The following is a 22188-nucleotide window of genomic DNA, read 5'->3' as shown; positions in this document are numbered from 1 at the left end:
CATTTGCGAGTTCATAACTTGCAATTTTGACTTTTTTCTTGCAATTCTGACTTTTTTCTTGCAATTGCGAGTTTATATTTCGTAATTTTTCTCGCAAATGCAAGTTTGTATCTCGCAATTCTTTTTTTCTTAGAATTGCATGATATAAACTCACAGTGGCAAGTTAGAAAATCAGCATTGTGAGATATAGGCATACAATTCTGACTTTTTTTCTCAAAAATACGAGTTTATATCTCGCAATTCTGACTTTTTTCTTGCATTTGCGAGTTTATAACTTGCAATTCTGACTTTTTTCTTGCATTTGCGAGTTCATAACTTGCCATTCTGACTTTTTTCTTGCAATTGCGAGTTTATAACTTGCAATTTTGACTTTTTTCTTGCAATTCTGACTTTTTTCTTGCAATTGCGAGTTTGTATCTCACAATTCTGACTTTTTATCTCACAATTGTGGGATTGTATCTCACAATTCTGACTTTTCTTGCAATTGCGAGTTTGTATCTCATAATTCTGACTTTTTTTTCTTGCAAATGCAACTTTGTATCTCACAATTCTTACTTTTTTTCTCGCAATAGCGAGTTTGTATTTCGCAATTCTGACTTTTCTCACAATTTCAAGTTTATCTCACAATTCTTACTTTTTTTCTCGCAATTCTGAGTTTGTATCTCGCAATTCTGACTTATTTCCTCACAGTTTTAGTAGTTTTTTAATAGTTTTTATTCAGTGGTGGAAATGGGCTTCCATCAAAATCAAACAAACCAGATTTTTACACTATTATACATTTTATGAATAAAATTGTATGTTTTGGTGAAAACAAAACAAATTTTAGTCTGTCCTCACATAAATCATGTAACTGTATAATAATATATATGTATCAAAACTTCAAAGCTTTGTGATGAATAAATAATGACTATTTTTATTTTTAGGGGAACTCTCCTTGATCTGTATTTTGTAGTTCATGAAGTTGCTCATCACCCTTCCATCTTATGTTATATCGTCTCATCTGTTTGTTTTCACTCTGTCTGTCCTTTTGTAAGAACAATAACAGTGTCCATGTGAAGCCGGGTGTCTGATGTATGGTAGAGCGAGCGGACCTGAGCGGGTCGCGCTGTCCTGCGAGTGTGTGAGTGGGAGACGTTTGTTCTGCTGGAGATTGTCACTCCTCATGAGTAAAAAAGAGAAACAAAAGCAGCTTTGAGAGATTAGGCTGCGCCACAGCCCCCTGGAACGCTTCTGGCCGCCGTGTAGCGGCACGTGGCAAAGACCTTGATACTTATCATGTGCGTCAGGTGCTGCTGATACGCTTCCTGCTCTTGAAAACAGGCCTCCCTCTTTTTTTCTTTCTTTGTCCTTCTTTTTCGTTTAGGGACGAGGACAAAAAGTTGTGAAATTTGCCGCATTTATTAAGGGGGGTGTCATGGTGCTCAGATCCTTTCTTTCTGTTTTTGTCTTTCTTTTATTTATATTTTTCTGTTTCCACATTTTCATCGTTGCTTTACTTTACATTTATTTGTTCTTTCTGTCATCCTTTGGTTATTAGTTTGTGTTGTTTGATCTATCTTTTTTCTTTCTTGCTTACTTTCATTCTTTTTTTTCTTTAATTCAACCCACTTTCATTGTTCATTCAACCAAATCCCTCTGCTTTACTACTTTCATTTATCTTTTTTCGCCTACTATATTACTCTCTCTTTCTCTTTCTCTCTGTCCTTCTAAACTCTTTTTTTTTTTTTTTTTTTCAAACACAAAGAACATATTGTATCTGCCAAGCATAAACAGACTCACTCATCTTGGCTAAAGGGCGTTGCTGCGCACTCACTCAGGTCACTAAAACTCACATTCAGCACTTCTCACGAGACCAACACACCTTAACCTGTTCTGGACATATGATAAACGTGTGCAAAATGAATTGAGAGCTCAGAAACAATGTTTCAGATGTGTGCAAAATTAAACTGAACTCAGAAACAAGAGTTTGACACGCGACGGCTGGTCAGACACGAACATGTTTTTGTGTCTGTATGGAGGGCTGTGATGGGCCGTGGCCGTCCTGGTGCGTGAAGACATGTGATATGAGGACAGCTGTCCCCAACACATGCAGGGACCCCAGACTACATGACTGACATCACTAAACACCCCAGCGTTCATGCACTTCATTTGCCCTTTGAGCTACAAGTCACTGGACTCATATTCATGTGGTTTTTTTTTTCAGCACAGTATGATTAATAGTATAAAACAAGCCACACATTTAACAGTCATTCAGAGTTGAAAATTAAAAATTCCATTCATATTACAGGTTAATTCCTGAATTTGAAAGGATTGAAATTTGAATGGAAGTAGATTTGACAAATATTTGAAATTTAGAGAAATTCAATGTAATTTTAAAAAACAGACTTTGAATATTCACCATAGACAGACACATAAATAGATGGATGGACGGATAGATAGATATCTGTTTATCTATCTATATATCTATCTGTCTAGATGGACGGACAGATGGACGGATAGATAGACATAGATGGATGGATAGATAGATAGATAGATAGATAGATAGATAGATAGATAGACAGACAGACAGACAGACAGACAGACAGACAGACAGACAGACAGACAGACAGACAGACAGAGATGGACGGACGGACGGACAGACGGATAGATAGACAGATGGACATATGGACGGATAGACATAGATAGACGGATAGATAGACATAGATGGATGGACGGATGGACAGATAGACGGATTGACGGGCGGATAGATAGACAGATGAACAGACGGAAGGATAGATTGACATAGATGGACAGACGAATGGACAGATATATAGACATAGATGGACGGACAGACGGACGGATAGATAGATAGACATAGATGGACGGACTGACAGACGGATAGGCATAGACACATGGATGGACAGATAGACATAGATGGATGGACGGATAGATAAACATAGATGGACTGTCTATGTCTATCCATCTATCTATCCGTCCTTCAATCGGACAGACAGACAGACAGACAGACAGACAGACAGACAGATAGACAGATAGACAGATAGATAGATAGATAGATAGATAGATAGATAGATAGATAGATAGATAGATAGATAGACATAGATGGACATACGGATGGGTTCTGAATTTAGAACAACACTGCAACACATTTTTATGGGTTTTTACCAGCTAAAAATGGACATCAGGTGCAAGATGCCTCAAATTATTGTCATTAATGAGCTCAATCCTGGCGTGTGAACATCTACAGTCCTTTAGTGTGTTTTAGTGTCCGTGGACAGAACAGCTGCTTTGAGATTTAGCCAACAGTCACGTTCACTGTCCCAGAACAACTCCACCCTATCCTGCCCCCAACAAACACCAAAACATCTCCAAAACACAGTTTATAATGGTTGCTAACAGTTTCTTCAGTCATTTTTGCAATCTAAAAGCTTTGGCTACAATCCAGCCTCCAATCTGACATGTGTAGACACAGCAGAGACAGCGTGTAGTCAGCCGATTCAAAACAAGCCAACGCTTCATCAGCGGCTGCTCGTCCAGACCGGCTGAAGTACGAAAAGCTGGTTGCATCCCAGAGCCCTTATCAGCACAGTGTTGTTATTCACAGAGCTCATAAAGATAAAATTCTTCTTTTCGGGGAGATGATTATTGACTTAACCATGATAGATAGTCCACTCAAAGGAAGCAAAGTCTGTCTGCTGTTTTGCATTTCATCTTCAGGAGGAGACGATCCAGTTGGCAAAACTCAAGACAGAAACTATTTACTACTATTTAGCAGAGGAAAATGCCATATCAAGAGACACGCACTGCAAAAATCACTTTTTTTGTGTCTTTTTTGGACTTTTAAAATGTCCTTCAATGAATAGTTCACCCATAAGTAAATACAAATTTGCTGGAAATATTCTATAATGTTCTTACATTACTCACATTTACTTAAATTTATCATTACATCACTTGCTCACCAATGGATGTGAATGGGTGCCGTAAGAATGAAAGTACAAAAACTGATAAAAACATCACACTAATCCACAAGTAATCCACACCACTCTAGTCCATCAATTAACATCTTGTGAAGCTAGAAGTTGTATGTTTGTAAGAAACAAATCCATTGCGACTTTATTTCTCAGAATTGCAACTTTATTTCCCAGAATTGCAACTATTTCTTAGAATTTCGACTATTTTTCAGAATTTTAACCTTATTTCTCAGAATTGCAACTTTATTTCTCAGCTGCAACTTTACTTCTCAGAATTGCGACTTTATTTCTTAGAATTGTGACTATTTCTCAGAATTGCGACTTTATTTCTCAGAATTGTGACTTTATTTCTTAGAATTGTGACTTTATTTATCAAAATTGCGACTATTTCTAAAAATTGCGACTATTTCTCAGAATTGCGACTTTATTTCTCAGAATTGTGACTTTATTTCTTAGAATTGTGACTATTTCTCAGAATTGCAGCTTTATTTCTTAGAATTGCGACTATTTCTCAAAATTGCGACTATTTCTCAGAATTGCAGCTTTATTTCTCAAAATTGCGACTATTTCTCAGAATTACGACTTTATTTCTCAGAATTGCAGCTTTATTTCTTAGAATTGCGACTTTATTTATCAAAATTGCGACTATTTCTCAAAATTGCGACTTTATTTCTCAGAATTGCAGCTTTATTTCTCAGAATTGTGACTTTATTCATCAAAATTGCGACTATTTCTCAAAATTGCGACTATTTCTCAGAATTGCGACTTTATTTCTTAGAATTGTGACTATTTCTCAGAATTGCGACTTTATTTCTCAGAATTGTGACTTTATTTCTTAGAATTGTGACTATTTCTCAGAATTGCAGCTTTATTTCTTAGAATTGCGACTTTATTTATCAAAATTGCGACTATTTCTCAAAATTGCGACTATTTCTCAGAATTGCAGCTTTATTTCTCAAAATTGCGACTATTTCTCAGAATTACGACTTTATTTCTCAGAATTGCAGCTTTATTTCTTAGAATTGCGACTTTATTTATCAAAATTGCGACTATTTCTCAAAATTGCGACTATTTCTCAGAATTGCAGCTTTATTTCTCAAAATTGCGACTATTTCTCAGAATTACAACTTTATTTCTCAGAATTGCAGCTTTATTTCTCAGAATTGTGACTTTATTCATCAAAATTGCGACTATTTCTCAAAATTGCGACTATTTCTCAGAATTGCGACTTTATTTCTTAGAATTGTGACTATTTCTCAGAATTGCAGCTTTATTTCTTAGAATTGCGACTTTATTTATCAAAATTGCGACTATTTCTCAAAATTGCGACTATTTCTCAGAATTGCAGCTTTATTTCTCAAAATTGCGACTATTTCTCAGAATTACGACTTTATTTCTTCGAATTGTGACTTTATTTCTCAAAATTGTGACTATTCCTCAGAATTGCGACTTTATTTCTTAGAATTGTGACTATTCCTCAGAATTGCGACTTTATTTCTCAAAATTGCGACTATTTCTCAGAATTGCGACTTTATTTCTTCGAATTGTGATGTTATTTCTCAGAATTGCAACTTTATTTCTTAGAATTGTGACGTTATTTCTCAAAATTGCGACTATTTCTCAGAATTGCGAATTTATTTCTTAGAATTGCGACTTTATCTCAGAATTGCGACTTTATTTCTTAGAATTGTGATGTTATTTCTCAAAATTGCGACTTTATTTCTTAGAATTGCGACTTTATTTCTCAAAATTGCAACTATTTCTCAGAATTGCGACTTTATTTCTTAGAATTGTGACTATTTCTCAGAATTGCAGCTTTATTTCTCAAAATTGCGACTATTTCTCAGAATTGCGACTTTATTTCTCAGAATTGCGACTTTATTTCTTAGAATTCCGACTTTATTTCTCAAAATTGCGACTATTTCTCAGAATTGTAACTTTATTTCTTAGAATTGTGACTATTTCTCAGAATTGCAACTTTATTTCTTAGAATTGCGACTTTATTTATCAAAATTGCGACTATTCTCAAAATTGCGACTATTTCTCAGAATTACGACTTTATTTCTTCGAATTGTGACTTTATTTCTCAAAATTGTGACTATTCCTCAGAATTGCGACTTTATTTCTTAGAATTGTGATTTTATTTCTCAAAATTGCGACTATTTCTCAGAATTGCGACTTTATTTCTCAAAATTGCGACTATTTCTCAGAATTGCGACTTTATTTCTTAGAATTGTGACTATTTCTCAGAATTGCGACTTTATTTCTTAGAATTGTGACTATTTCTCAGAATTGCAGCTTTATTTCTCAAAATTGCGACTATTTCTCAGAATTGCGACTTTATTTCTCAGAATTGCGACTTTATTTCTTAGAATTCCGACTTTATTTCTCAAAATTGTGACTATTTCTCAGAATTGTAACTTTATTTCTTGGAATTGTGACTATTTCTCAGAATTGCAACTTTATTTCTTAGAATTGCGACTTTATTTATCAAAATTGCGACTATTTCTCAAAATTGCGACTTTATTTCTCAAAATTGCGACTATTTCTCAGAATTACGACTTTATTTCTTCGAATTGTGACTTTATTTCTCAAAATTGTGACTATTCCTCAGAATTGCGACTTTATTTCTTAGAATTGTGACTTTATTTCTCAAAATTGCGACTATTTCTCAGAATTGCGACTTTATTTCTTAGAATTGTGACGTTATTTCTCAAAATTGCGACTATTTCTCAGAATTGCGAATTTATTTCTTAGAATTGTGACTTTATTTCTCAAAATTGCGACTATTCCTCAGAATTGTGACTTTATTTCTTAGAATTGTGACTTTATTTCTCAAAATTGTGACTATTCCTCAGAATTGCGACTTTATTTCCTAGAATTGTGACATTATTTCTCAGAATTGCAGCTTTACTTCTCAAAGTTGCGACTTTATTTAGTAGAATTGTGACTATTTCTCAGAATTGCGACTTTTCTTAGAATTGCGACTTTATTTCTCAGAATTGCGACTTTATTTCTTAGAATTGTGACTTTATTTCTCAAAATTGTGACTATTCCTCAGAATTGCGACTTTATTGCTTAGATTTGCGACTTTTCTTAGAATTGCGACTGTTTCTCTGAACTGTGACTATTTTGGATAGGAAAATGCCATATCAAGAGACTTCACCTTTTTTTTGTCTTGTTTGGACTGTTTTATTTATTTATGGGTGACGAAAAGTTCACCCATAAATAAACAAAAATTTGCTTTTAATAAAAATTTACATTACTTAGATTTACTCAAATGTAGTATTATCACTTGCTCACCAATGGATGTAAATGGGTGCCGTCAGAATGAGAGTCCAAACAGCTGATAAAAACATCACAATAATCTACAAGTAATCCACACCACTTAAATCCATCAGTTAACGTCATGTGAAGCTAAAAGCTGTGTTTGTAAGAAACAAATCCATTATTAAGATTTTAAACATCCCTTCTGGCCAAAATATATGTCTATAATCGATAATAACTCATTAGGACTTTAATTCTGACGACACCTATTCACATCCATTAGTGAGCAAGTGATGTAAAACTGCATTTCTTCAAATCTGAACTCATCTATATCTTGAATGGCTTGCGGGTGAGCACATTTTCATCAGATATTCATCTTTGGAATAACTATTCATTTAATAACTTTAATAACTAATTAATATGTTTAATGGCTTTCCTGCTCTTGAAATGTTAATGTTGCTGGAGAAACTCCAAGAAAACAAGCACCTTTGCTGTTGGTTCTCGCTTCCATTGGTGTGGATTTGGGCGTAAAACATCAAACCCGCAGCCTGTTCTAAGAGCAGTTTATCAAACAGTAAAGTTTGCTAGGTGAATTTGCAGTCCAAGCACAATTTTTGTGGCCGTTTTAGAGTTGTTTTTCCAGGGGTCTCCGCGGGTCAACGTGCTCCGGCTCCACAGACCAGAGGAATTCCTAATCTGAGCGCAGCGCCTCGCTTGGGAATGCAGATAATGCCGTAGATTATCAATGACATGTTTATGGTTCAGATTTATATTTCCCTTCTAACAGGCAGTGAATGCTCCTTCTCTTTATGAAAATATATTTATGTCGACTCGCAGTGAAACGGCGCACTGTGGAGCGCAGACCTTCTCATGGCTTGTGTTGGCGTTTCACGTTACTCATGGCCTGTTTTTGTTTTGTGTGTGCGCTGGACGGTTAATTGATGACTAGTGAGGGCTCATAAACTGGGTATTTTAAGTAGCTATATTAAATGAATGAATAGAAAATGAAAAATAAATAAATATGTATGTATACGCTGTGCATCTCTTCAATAAATTATGTTTTGAATTAAGAATTAATGTTTTTGAAAAGTGTAATTTAATGTTTGAAACTACATTTTCATTACTTGAAATACAATAAACTTGAACTGATATAAAAAAAATAATAAAAAAAAACTTATTTTATTTCTGCAAGTTACCAGAGCAGCATTTCACAGTTCCATTCAGTTTAAGTTGATGTACTAAAATATACAGAAGCCCGTTTCTGCCACTAAATAAATAATTTAAAAAGCTATTGGCATTTTATCTCACAATTTTGACTTTTTTTTCTCAGAATTTTGAGATATAAACTCTCAACTGAGAGTTATGAAGTCAGAATGTGAAATACAAACTCGCAAAAAAAATTTCTCACAACTGCAAGTTTGTATCTTGCAATTTTTACTTTTTTTCTCGCAATTCTAATTTCTTTTTGAATTATTTTTTTCTCAAAAATAATTCTGAGAAAACAGTTGCAACTTTTCATTTTAGAATTACAACTATTTCTCAGAATTGTGACTTTGTTTCTCAAAATTGCAACTTTATATCTCAGAATTGCGAAAATCTTCAAAAAAAAATGTCAGAATTGTGAAATGTAAACTTGCAATTGTGAGAAAAATAAGTTTTTTGTAAGAATTGAGATTAAAAAAAAGTTGCAATTACCATTTCTATTTTTTATTCAGTGGCGGAAGCAAGCTTCTATAAAAATAACAAAAATTAAAACTGAAAAAAAGTATGCAAAGTTTTTTTCTTTAAAAATAAAAAAATAATTAGATTGCGATTTTATTTCTCAGAATTTTGACTTTATCTCAGAATTGCTACTTTATTTTTCAAAGTTGTAACTATATCTCAGAACTGAAAAAATCCAATAGTGAGCTATAAACGTAAATCTGAGAAAAAATGTCAAAATTGTGACTTTTGTCTTTTATCTCAAAATTGCAACTATTTCTCAGAATGCGTGACTATTTCTCAAAATTGCGACTTTATTTCTCAAAGTTGTGACTTTATTTGTCAGAATTGCGGCTTTGTTTATAAAAGTTGCAACTTTATATCAGAATTGCGACTTCATTTCTCAAAATTGCTATTTTATTTCTCAAAATTGTGACTTTATATCTCAGAATTGCAAAAAGTCCAATAGTGAGCTATAAACCTAATTCTGAGAAAAATTTTCTAAATTGTGACTTTTGTCTTTTATCTCAAAATTGCAACTATTTTTCAGAATGCGTGACCATTTCTCAAAATTGCTACTTTATTTCTCAGAATTGTGACTTTATATCTCAAAGTTCTGACTTTATTTCTCAAAATTGCAACTTTTTACCAGAATTACAAATATTTCTCAGAATTGCGAATTTATGTCTCAAAATTGCAATTTTATTTCTCAAAGTTGTGACTTAATTTCTCAGAATTGCAACTTGAATTTTCTCAGAATCCTGACTTTATGTCAAAATTGCAACTTGAATTTTCTCAGAATCGTGATTTTATGTCATTATTGTGACTTAAAGTCATAATTTTGAATTTATTTTTCATAATATATATATATATATATATATTATTTAACTTGTAAGGTATACATCAAGGTAGTAATTGTTGCATACTAATGTAATTTAAAAAATGTCACAGTAATGAAAAAGTAATGACAAATATCATAGTGCAATATTGGGGTGAATTATGACCATCAGATTTACTTCATTTACTTCAAAACTGTCTAATTAATGCTTTTTAATGTAGCACTACATGTTTTTAGTGTAAACAATAATGTATTGTTAGAAATAATCTGAACACATCTCTGAGTGGTCTTTAGCCTGATTTTCAGACTCTAAGGGTTAAACAATCTGAGGTTAAGTGCCTTACTGGAGCACAATGGCGATTGTTCATGGATTAACCCCTTGCACAACTTGAACCTCAGCTTTTTGAGTCAGTATCCTCCACAGCGTACCACCAAGCTGAAATGTCTCTTTGTTTGTAGGTGCTTCAGATGGACATGAAGTTGGAGAACGTCCTGAAGATCCTGATGGAGCATTTCCAGCCCAAACCAGAGCTGCTGCAGAAACCCAACCAGTACAGCTCTCGCGTCACTGTTATGAAGCGGCTGGGCGTCAGCATGGATGAAAGCCAGTGAGACCCGCTCACAACTAGAACTCACGCTATGCATTGTGGGAAACGGAGTCCGAGAGGAAGAACTTTGCGTTTCCCGTTTCTGAACAGGCGAAGATAAAAAGAAGAATGTCCCTCAGAATCTCCTGATTCAAGCTGAACTGTCTGTCTCTTGTTATTCGATTGGTTTTACGGTCACTGAGGGACTCGAATGGTGGCGTTTCGAGTCTGTGGGACCCGTTTTGGACGGTTTTCGCAAACCAAAGGTTGAAGTCATAAATCACATTTCCAACCACAACACCGATCCAGAGCCCGCAGGAACACGAACATGGCAAGCATGTGCTTGGGGAATGAAAGCCGCCGTTGATGTATGGCTGTGGTAGGGCTTATCAAAATAGCAAAACACCCGTGATAGGTTCTAATGAAGTTTAATAGCGCGCTCAGAAAGGAGGCTATTCACGGCTGTTGACGTTTAGACAAGAGCCAAGATTCCCAACAGCCGATCTGTCAGGACTCCCAGTTAATTTTTTTTTCCCTTCAAGCACCTTTCAGATGTGTGCGTTTGATCGAATCTCTGATTATTTTTCTCTTTCGAGATAATTAAATGTCGAACGGCGAGGTGAGTTGATGGAAAAAGCAATTCATTTCCAGAAACCACACGTACCTGGCTTGGATTTGTTTGTCCTGGATCTTTTCACCAAACATGTACATCTGTTGGCCGTTTGCCTAGTGCTGAATTAACGCTGAATTGGGTTTTTACCCTGCTGAAAAAAACAGCATATGCTGGTTAGGTATGTTTTGGTGCTGGGATGCTGGTTTTAGCTGGTTTAAGCTGGTCCTTAGCTGGTTAATGCTGGTCCTTTGCTGGTTTATGCTGGGCCAGCTTAAACCAGCAAAGGACCATCTTAAACCAGCAAAGGACCAGTTTAAACCTGCAAAGGACCATCATAAACCAGCAAAGGACCAGCATAAACCAGCAAAGGGCCAGCATAAACCAGCAAAGGACCAGCATAAACCAGCAAAGGGCCAGCATAAACCAGCAAAGGACCATCTTAAACCAGCAAAGGGCCAGCATAAACCAGCAAAGGACCAGCTTAAACCAGCAAAGGGCCAGCATAAACCAGCAAAGGACCAGCTTAAACCAGCAAAGGGCCAGCATAAACCAGCAAAGGACCATTTTAAACCAGCAAAGGACCAGCTTAAACCAGCAAAGGACCAGCTTAAACCAGCAAAGGACCAGCATAAACCAGCAAAGGACCAGCTTAAACCAGCAAAGGACCATCTTAAACCAGCAAAGGGCCAGCATAAACCAGCAAAGGGCCAGCATAAACCAGCAAAGGACCAGCATAAACCAGCAAAGGACCATCTTAAACCAGCAAAGGACCACTTTAAACCAGCAAAGGACCATCTTAAACCAGCAAAGGACCATCTTAAACCAGCAAAGGACCAGCATAAACCAGCAAAGGACCAGCATAAACCAGCAAAGGACCATCTTAAACCAGCAAAGGACCACTTTAAACCAGCAAAGGACCATCTTAAACCAGCAAAGGACCATCTTAAACCAGCAAAGGACCAGCTTAAACCAGCAAGGGACCAGTTTAAACCAGAAAAGGACCAGTTTAAACCAGCAAAGGACCAGCATAAACCAGCAAAGGACCAGTTTAAACCAGCAAAGGACCATCTTAAACCAGCAAAGGACCAGCTTAAACCAGCAAGGGACCAGCATAAACTAGCAAAGGACCAGTTTAAACCAGCAAAGGACCATCTTAAACCAGCAAGGGACCAGCATAAACCAGCAAGGGACCAGCATAAACTAGCAAAGGACCAGTTTAAACCAGCAAAGGACCAGCTTAAACCAGCAAGGGACCAGCATAAACTAGCAAAGGACCAGTTTAAACCAGCAAAGGACCAGTTTAAACCAGCAAAGGACCAGTTTAAACCAGCAAAGGACCAGCTTAAACCAGCAAAGGACCAGCTTAAACCAGCAAGGGACCAGCATAAACTAGCAAAGGACCAGTTTAAACCAGCAAAGGACCAGTTTAAACCAGCAAAGGACCAGTTTAAACCAGCAAAGGACCAGCTTAAACCAGCAAGGGACCAGCATAAACTAGCAAAGGACCAGTTTAAACCAGCAAAGGACCAGCTTAAACCAGCAAGGGACCAGCATAAACTAGCAAAGGACCAGTTTAAACCAGCAAAGGACCAGTTTAAACCAGCAAAGGACCAGTTTAAACCAGCAAAGGACCAGCTTAAACCAGCAAAGGACCAGTTTAAACCAGCAAAGGACCAGCTTAAACCAGCAAAGGACCAGCATAAACCAGCAAAGGACCAGTTTAAACCAGCAAAGGACCATCTTAAACCAGCAAAGGACCAGCTTAAACCAGCAAAGGACCAGTTTAAACCAGCAAAGGACCAGCTTAAACCAGCAAAGGACCAGCTTAAACCAGCAAGGGACCAGCATAAACCAGCAAAGGACCAGTTTAAACCAGCAAAGGACCAGCTTAAACCAGCAAAGGACCATCTTAAACCAGCAAAGGACCATCTTAAACCAGCAAAGGACCATCTTAAACCAGCAAGGGACCAGCATAAACCAGCAAAGGACCAGTTTAAACCAGCAAATGACCAGCTTAAACCAGCAAAGGACCAGCATAAACCAGCTAAAACCAGCATCCCAGCACCAAAACATACCTAACCAGCATATGCTATTTTTCTCAGCAGGGTACTTCTAAAACCATTGTTAAATCAGTGCAGCTTTAAGTGGCTTATTGCTTTCATGAAATATGGAAATGGTCAATATATATTTACATTTATTGATAATACAGTGGAGGTCAAAAGTTTACATCCCCCTTTCAGAATCATGTTTATAAATTCAACTATTATTTTCTCTTGTGGACTATATGTGAAATATCTTCTTCAGGTCAGTAGCTACTAAATAAACAATAACATGCATTTTGTATGATCCCTCTTATTTTGGTAAAATTAACATTTTGCAGATTCTGAAACGGGGATGTAAACTCGATCATGCTATTAACTTGTTAATCATGTTAACAACATGCTAGCAACGTTAGTAACTTGTTAATCATGTTAACATTGCTAATCATGCTCAAATCATGATAGTAACTTGTTAACCATGTTAACCACATGCTAGTAACTTTCTAAGCATGCTAACAAAATTATGCTAGAAACATGCTAATGACATGCTAATCGTGTTACATGTTAGTGATGCTACAACTATGTTCACAACAAGCTAATCACATTAGAAACATCCTAGCAACACGTTAACAACATGCTTATAATGTTAACAAATTGATAGCAACATGCTAATCACATTAGAAACATGTTAGCAACATTCTAACCATGATAGCAACATGCTAATCACATTAGAAACATGATAGCAACATGTTAATCATGCTACAAACTTGCTATCAACATGCTAATCATGATAACAAAAGGTTAACTACATTTTGATCACATTAGAAACAGGCTAGCAACATGCTAATCATGCTTGAAAAATGCTGAGTATATGTTAACAACATGCTAGTCATGCTACAAACATCCTAGCAATATGGTAACAACATGCTAACAAAAAATTAACTATATGCAAACCATGATAGAAACATGCTAATAACATGCTAATCCTGCAAGCAACATGCTAACTACATGCTAAGCATGATAACAAAAAGTTAACTAAATGCAAACCATGATAGAAACATGTTAAAAACATGCTAATTCTGCAAGCAACATGCTAATCGTGCTTGAAAAATGTTGACTATATGCTAACAACATGCTAGTCATGCTACAAACATGCTATCAACATGCTAGTCACGTTACAAACATCCTAGCAACATGCTAACTACATGTTAACCATGCTATCAACATGCTAATCACGTTACAAACATCCTAGCAACATGCTAACTACATGCTAACCATGCTAAGAACATGCTAATCACGTTACAAACCTCCTAGCAACATGTTAACTACATGCTAACCATGCTAAGATGCTAATCACGTTACAAACATCCTAGCAACAAGCTAACTACATGCTAACCATGCTAAGAACATGTTAATCACGTTACAAACATCCTAGCAACATGTTAACTACATGCTAACCATGCTATCAACATGCTAATCACGTTACAAACATCCTAGCAACATGCTAACCACGTTACAAACATCCTAGCAACATGCTAACCACGTTAAGAAAATGCTAATCACATTACAAACATCCTAGCAACATGTTAACTACATGCTAACCATGCTAAGAACATGCTAATCACGTTACAAACATCCTAGCAACAAGCTAACAAAATGCTAACCATGCTAAAAACATGCTAATCACGTTACAAACATCCTAGCAACATGCTAACCACATTAAGAACATGCTAATCATGTTACAAACATCCTAGCAGCATGTTAACTACATGCTAACCATGCTAAGAACATGCTAATCACGTTACAAACATCCTAGCAACATGCTAACCATGCTAAGAACATGTTAATCACGTTACAAACATTCTAGCAACATGCTAACTAAATGGTAACCATGCTTAAAACATGCTAATCACGTTACAAACATCCTAGCAACATGTTTACTAAATGCTAACCATGCTTAAAACATGCTAATCACGTTACAAACATCCTAGCAACATGCTAACCATGCTAAGAACATGCTAATCACGTTACAAACATCTTAGCAACATGTTAACTACATGCTAACCATGCTAAGAACATGCTAATCACGTTACAAACATCCTAGCAACATGCTAACTACATGCTAACAACATGCTAATCAAGTTACAAACATCCTAGCAACATGCTAACTACATGCTAACCATGCTAACAACATGCTAATCAAGTTACAAACATCCTAGCAACATGCTAACTACATGCTAACCATGCTAACAACATGCTAATCAAGTTACAAACATCCTAGCAACATGCTAACCACGTTAAGAACATGCTAATCACGTTACAAACGTCCTAGCAACATGTTAACTAAATGTTAACAACATGCTAATCATGTTACAAACATCCTAGCAACATGCTAACCATGCTATCAACATGCTAATCACGTTACAAACATCCTAGCAACATGTTAACTACATGCTATCAACATGCTAATCACGTTACAAACATCCTAGCAACAGGCTAACTACATGCTAACCATGCTAACAACATGCTAATCAAGTTACAAACATCCTAGCAACATGCTAATCACGTTAAGAACATGCTAATCACGTTACAAACATCCTAGCAACATGTTAACTACATGCTAACAAAAAGGTTAACTATATGCAAACCATGATAGAAACATGCTAACAACATGTTAATTCTGCAAGCAACATGCTAACTACATGTTAATCATGTTAACAAAAGGTTAACTATTCTAATCACAATAGAATCATGCTAGCAACATGCTAATAATGCTAGCAACTTGCTAATCATGCTAGAAACGTTATTTAATCATGGTAGAAACATGCTAACAGAATGCTAATAATGCTAGCAACTTGCTAATAATGTTATAAATGTTATCTAATCATGGTAGAAACATGCTAACAACATGCTAATCCTGCAAGCAGCATGCTAACAAAAGGTTAACTATGTTCTAATCACATTAGAAACATGTTAGCAACTTGGTAATCATGCTAGAAAACATTATCAACATCTCTCATCTATCTAAATTTCCAATTTCAAGCTTTTACAACTGCTTTAAAGGAACCGTATGTAGGATTGTGGCCAAAACTGGTACTGCAATCACTTTCAAAATACTGTAGAGCGGTGTATCCCCTCCCCCTCCCTCCTGACTCCAGGTTGCCAGCTAAGCTGCAGGATCCAGCAGGAACGTAGGCTGCTACAAGGAGCTTCCAACGGCAAGTGACGAGTCCTACACAGTATTTTTTTTTCTTCTGTTAATTGTTTATGCTTCACGAGAGATGTTTTGCGAAGTAATTATGTATCGCAAAAATGTACTAATGGCGATTAGCCAAATATTTCGTAAAGATGTACTGTAACACCACATTTCAGTCGGAACATAGATTGTTTTCATACCCTGCTAGTGGTGCGATATAAAGCTTTTTATGAACGCATTTAGCACGGCCGACCGTGGAAAATCCACTGTGTACGGAAGCAAAGTTAGCCAAACATAGATGAATCTTACCTGTCCAGGAGAAAATCAGCAACGTTGGCGTCTGTCTTCAAATTCTTCTCCGATTTCAGCCGTCTCCATCTTTCAAAGGCATCTCCTATACAAATCCTTGTTTTATTTCGGACTTTACCACGACCTATTTCGGATTCATAACGAGGTCTTTTAGGTTTCGTAACGTTAGTTTTATCCGACACATTCATAGCTGCAGCTGTAACAGAGCTGGCAACCCAGATGACGAAACTCTACTGACTTCGTGATTGGTCGATAGCTGGAGGGTGGAGCCTCAGACCAAAACACAAAACGACAACAATAACATCAGTTGAGGGCTGCAACTTGCACTTTTAAATGACAATATCCTGTTGTCAGTGATATAAGTATTTGAAATGAACATGATTTCTTAATGTCTAGTGACATGTCAGGGCCATTTTATGATTAACTGAAATACATTTCTTACATACAGTTCCTTTAAACTTTCAGGTTAGGCTTTCTCAAGCCAACCTAAAGTTTGTCTTGAACACTTACCCCTAATTGTTCTGAACAGCAGGAGCTGAAAACCTAAGGGAATGGTATGGCTGGATAAGCTTGTATTTTTGTCTTGAAACACATGCTGCTGACACTACTGTACAGTTTTATAAAGATAAACCATGTAAATATTGTAGCAACGCCTTATGTTTATGTCCGTGTAGTGCTGATGGTTTGGATTCCTATTCTGCTGGAATGATAAACTGTGATCTGCTGTAATCATTCGCTCCAGAAAACTGGTGTAAATAAAGTACGTTCATGTTGCGTTCTGGCGTATTGTGAGATACCTGTCACACCTCATGTGTTAACGGTTAAAGTCTGGAGACTCAAACGAGGTGGAGAAAGTGAAAATGACATGTTTCCATTGGCTTACTCTTTCTCCGCACCTACATGCAGGTCTTGAATTTCTACTCAATCGAAGGCCAAAATATACGGGCCTTGAAGATCCGTACGTTTGCTTTTGTCTCGGCGTTTTAGCTCGCTGACGGGACCTTGAAAGAGAAGTGGAGTCGTCTCCAGGCCCAGCTGTGTACAAGAGAGACACTGTCAGCCTTTCATCTGCAGACTTTATAGAGAGTCTCTGTGCTTTGAAAAGGCCGTTTGATGTCGGAGAGCCTCGATCGTCCGCTATCCTCGCGGATCGGCCCCTTGGAAAAGCATTATAGATGCGAACGGCGAGGTTCACCACTCCTGTGACGTACCGCTACAAAGCACATGGACTCGGCTGATGATTGATGCGCCGTTCTGCCTGCTTAACATCTTTCAAGGCTAAAAACATACTCATATTTCCTTCTTTCTCGCTCAGAGCTCTAAGAATACACTGCTAAGAACATCACTGAAAGGTGATTATTGCATTCCTGCAAGCATTTAGTGTAGGATTTACTTGTTCATTCATAAATTTCTAGTAGTGTTTCACAAAGAAATGGCAAGTAACACTAAATTGAAACATGAAATTGTACCAAAATAGTATTTTGCTTTTAAACATTTAAACATACTGCAATAATCTTTCTTTATAATTACCATAAGTTCTCCAACATTTCTAGGTCTGCTAAAAACTAGTATTTGTTGTGTTTTAGAAGACTTCTGCAGCAGTGTCTCCACTAGGCCTTTTTACTAATTGATCAAACTTGCATCATTATGTAAAATTTAACAGGTGAACTTTCATAAACCAGGTCTGTAGTGCAGTGTTTTTTAGTATGATTGCTATATTAATATAGTTTTTGTTCATATATTATTTTTTGGGTGTTTGGGTGTATGAAGTATCGTTTTTTATGGGTTTAGTTTTTTATCATATAAAAACATTTTTTAGAATATATCTTTTTATAATAAATTTATAATCATACTATTTTTAGTATGATTGCTATATTAATATAGTTTTTGTTCATATATATTATTTTATATATATATATATATATATATATATTTTTATAATGTTTTAATTGTTTTTATGATTTATATATATTTTAATCTTAATTTTAGTCAGTTTTTTTATCTTTTTATAATAAGTTTATAATCATCTATTTTTATATATTTTTTTGTTTTTAATCAGTTTTAGTAATTTTGTTGTGTTTGTCTTTTTTTAAGATTTTTATTTTTCTATTTTATTTTAAGTAACATTTTGATGTTTTTTTTTTATAATATAATATATCTTTTTATAATATATTTATAATAATGTATTTCACTGTTTCACTGAAAGGTGATTATTGCATTCCTGCAAGCATTTAGTGTTTTAGAAGACGTCTGCAGCAGTGTCTCCACTAGGCATTTTTACTAATTTTTAGTATGATTGCTATATTAATATAGTTTTTGTTCATATATTATTTTTTTTTTTATATATATATATTTTTTTATAATGTTTTAATTGTTTTTATGGTTTATATATATTTTAATCTTAATTTTAGTCAGTTTTTTTTATCTTTTTATAATAAATTTATAATCATCTATTTTTATATATTTTTTTATTTTTAATCAGTTTTAGTAATTTTGTTGTGTTTTTGTCTTTTTTTAAGATTTTTATTTTTCTATTTTATTTTAAGTAACATTTCGATGTTTTTTTTTATAATATAATATATCTTTTTATAATATATTTATAATAATGTATTTCACCGTTTCACTGAAAGGTGATTATTGCATTCCTGCAAGCATTTAGTGTAGGATTTACGTTTTCATTCAGAAATTTCTAGTAGTGTTTCACAAAGAAATGGCAAGTAACACTAAATTGAAACATGAAATTGTACCAAAATAGTATTTTGCTTTTAAACATTTAAACATACTGCAATAATCTTTCTTTATAATTACCATAAGTTCTCCAACATTTCTAGGTCTGCTAAAAACTAGTATTTGTTGTGTTTTAGAAGACTTCTGCAGCAGTGTCTCCACTAGGCATTTTTACTATTTTTTAGTATGATTGTTATATTAATATAGTTTTTGTTCATATATTATTATTTTTTTTATATATATATATATTTTTATAATGTTTTAATTGTTTTTATGGTTTATATATATATTTTAATCCTAATTTTAGTCAGTTTTTTATCTTTTTATAATAAATTTATAATCATCTATTTTTATATTTTTTTTTTGTTTTTAATCAGTTTTAGTAATTTTGTTGTGTTTTTGTCTTTTTTTAAGATTTTTATTTTTCTATTTTATTTTAAGTAACATTTTGATGTTTTTTTTTATAATATAATATATCTTTTTATAATATATTTATAATAATGTATTTCACCGTTTCACTGAAAGGTGATTATTGCATTCCTGCAAGCATTTAGTGTAGGATTTACATTTTCATTCAGAAATTTTTAGTAGTGTTTCACAAAGAAATGGCAAGTAACACTAAATTGAAACATGAAATTGTACCAAAATAGTATTTTGTTCTTAAACATACTGCAATAATCTTTCCTCATAATTACCATAAGTTCTCCAACATTTCTAGGTCTGCTAAAAACTAGTATTTGTTGTGTTTTAGAAGACTTCTGCAGCAGTGTCTCCACTAGGCATTTTTACTAATTGATCAAACTTGCATCATTATGTAAATTTTAACAGGTGGACTTTCATAAACCAGGTCTGTAGTGCATTGCTATTAATATAGTTTTTGTTCATATATTATTTTTGGGTGTTATATATATATATAATGTTTTAATTGTTTTTATGGTTTATATATAATAAAAAATAATAAATGAAGTATGAAGTATCGTTTTTTATGGGTTTAGTTTTTTATAATATAAAAACATTTTTTAGAATATATCTTTTTATAATAAATTTATAATCTATTTTTATAGTTTTTAGTCAGTTTTAGTAATTTTGTTGTGTTTTTGTCTCTTTTTTAAGATTTTTATTTTTCTATTTTATTTTAAGTAACTTTTTTTTATAATATAATTTATCTTTTTATAATATATTTATAATGATGTATTTCACTGTTTCACTGAAAGGTGATTATTGCATTCCTGCAAGCATTTAGTGTAGGATTTACGTTTTCATTCAGAAATTTCTAGTGTTTCGCAAAGAAATGGCAAGTAAACTCTAATAATCTTTATTTATAACTACTATAAGTTCTGCGAACTAACCTCCAACATTAGGTAGAAAGTCTGCTAAAAACTAGTATTAGTTGTGTTTTAGATGACGTCTGCAGCAGTGTCTCCACTAGGCATTTTAAGACATTTTAGACTATCATAAACCAATATTTATTTATTTATTTTCTGTTGTAGTTTGTATTATTTTTAAAATAAGCCTATATAGTTTTATTTCAATTTCTGTTTTAGTTATTTTAGTACTTCAAGGTAAACTAAAATAAATTGATAAATGATGGTGTGGCAGCTTAGCTGAAATAAAATATTTTAAAAATTTTTTTTATATTTTATTTTCAGTTAAGGCTTATTTTAAGTGCTTTTATGGTTTCGTTTTTTTTTAATAATATAATTTTTTATAATGTATTTATAATAATGTTTTAATTATTTTTAGTTGTAGTAATTTTGTTGTGATTTTGTCAATTTTATTATTATTTAAAAAAATGTATATGCCTATGTACAGTAGTTCCTATTAATTTCTATTTCTGGTTTACTTATTTTAGTACTTCAAGGTAAACTAAAATAAAATGATAAATGATGGCTTGGTAACTTAGCTGATTTTTTTTATATTTTATTTTCAGTTAAGGCTTATTTTAAGTGTTTTTTTTATGTTTTTCTTATATATTTCTTTATAATATATATTTTTATAATGTATTTATAATGTTTTAATCATTTTATTTTTAACTTTTATATGTTTTCAGTTAAGGCTTGTTTTTGTGTTTTGCGTGTTTTTATGTTTTTTTATAATATTTTTATATATTTTATAATGAATTTATAATGTTTTTTGTAGCTTTTATATATTTTTATTTTTATTTTAGTTAGTTGTAGTAATTTTGTTGTGTTTTTGTCAATGTTATAATATATATATATATATATATATATATATATATATTATATATATATATATATATATATATATATAATATGCCTATATACAGTAGTTCCTATTCATTTATATTTCTGTTTTAGTTATTATAAAATAATGTTTTAGTTGTTATAAAATAAGTTTAAGATATTTATTTTATTTTAAGTATAATTTATATGGTTGTAGTTATGACTAAAAAAAAAAACTTTTTATTATATCTTTTTATAATATATTTATAATAATCTATTTTTATCTTTTATATTTTTTGTTTTAATTTTAGTCAGTGTTAGTAATTTTGTGGTGTTTTTTGTCATTTTTTAAATATGTCTGTATAGTTATTAATTTCTGTTTCTGTTTTAGTAATTTTAGCACTTCATGTCCCTTTATGGGATAAATGATGGCTTGGCAACTAGCTGAACTAAAATAAGTTTAAGATTTTTTTTTTTTTTTATTATTGTATTTTAAGTAAAAAAAAAATATGGTTTTAGTTTTTTAGATTATAAAAACTTTTTTATGATATATATTTTTTATAATATCATTATAATAATTATTTATATATATATATATATATATATATATATATATATATATATATATATATATATATTTTTTTTTTTTTTTTTTAGTAAATGTTATAGTAATTTTGTTGTGTTTTTTGTCTTTTTTTAATGCATCTGCATAGTTAATTTCTGTTTCTGTTTTATTTATTTTAGTACTTCAAGTTAAAAT

The sequence above is a fragment of the Garra rufa genome, chromosome 25 (genome assembly GCF_049309525.1).
Source record: "Garra rufa chromosome 25, GarRuf1.0, whole genome shotgun sequence".
NCBI lineage: Eukaryota > Metazoa > Chordata > Actinopteri > Cypriniformes > Cyprinidae > Garra > Garra rufa.
The sequence above is the reverse complement of the archived record's forward strand: the minus strand, read 5'-3'. Positions refer to the sequence as shown.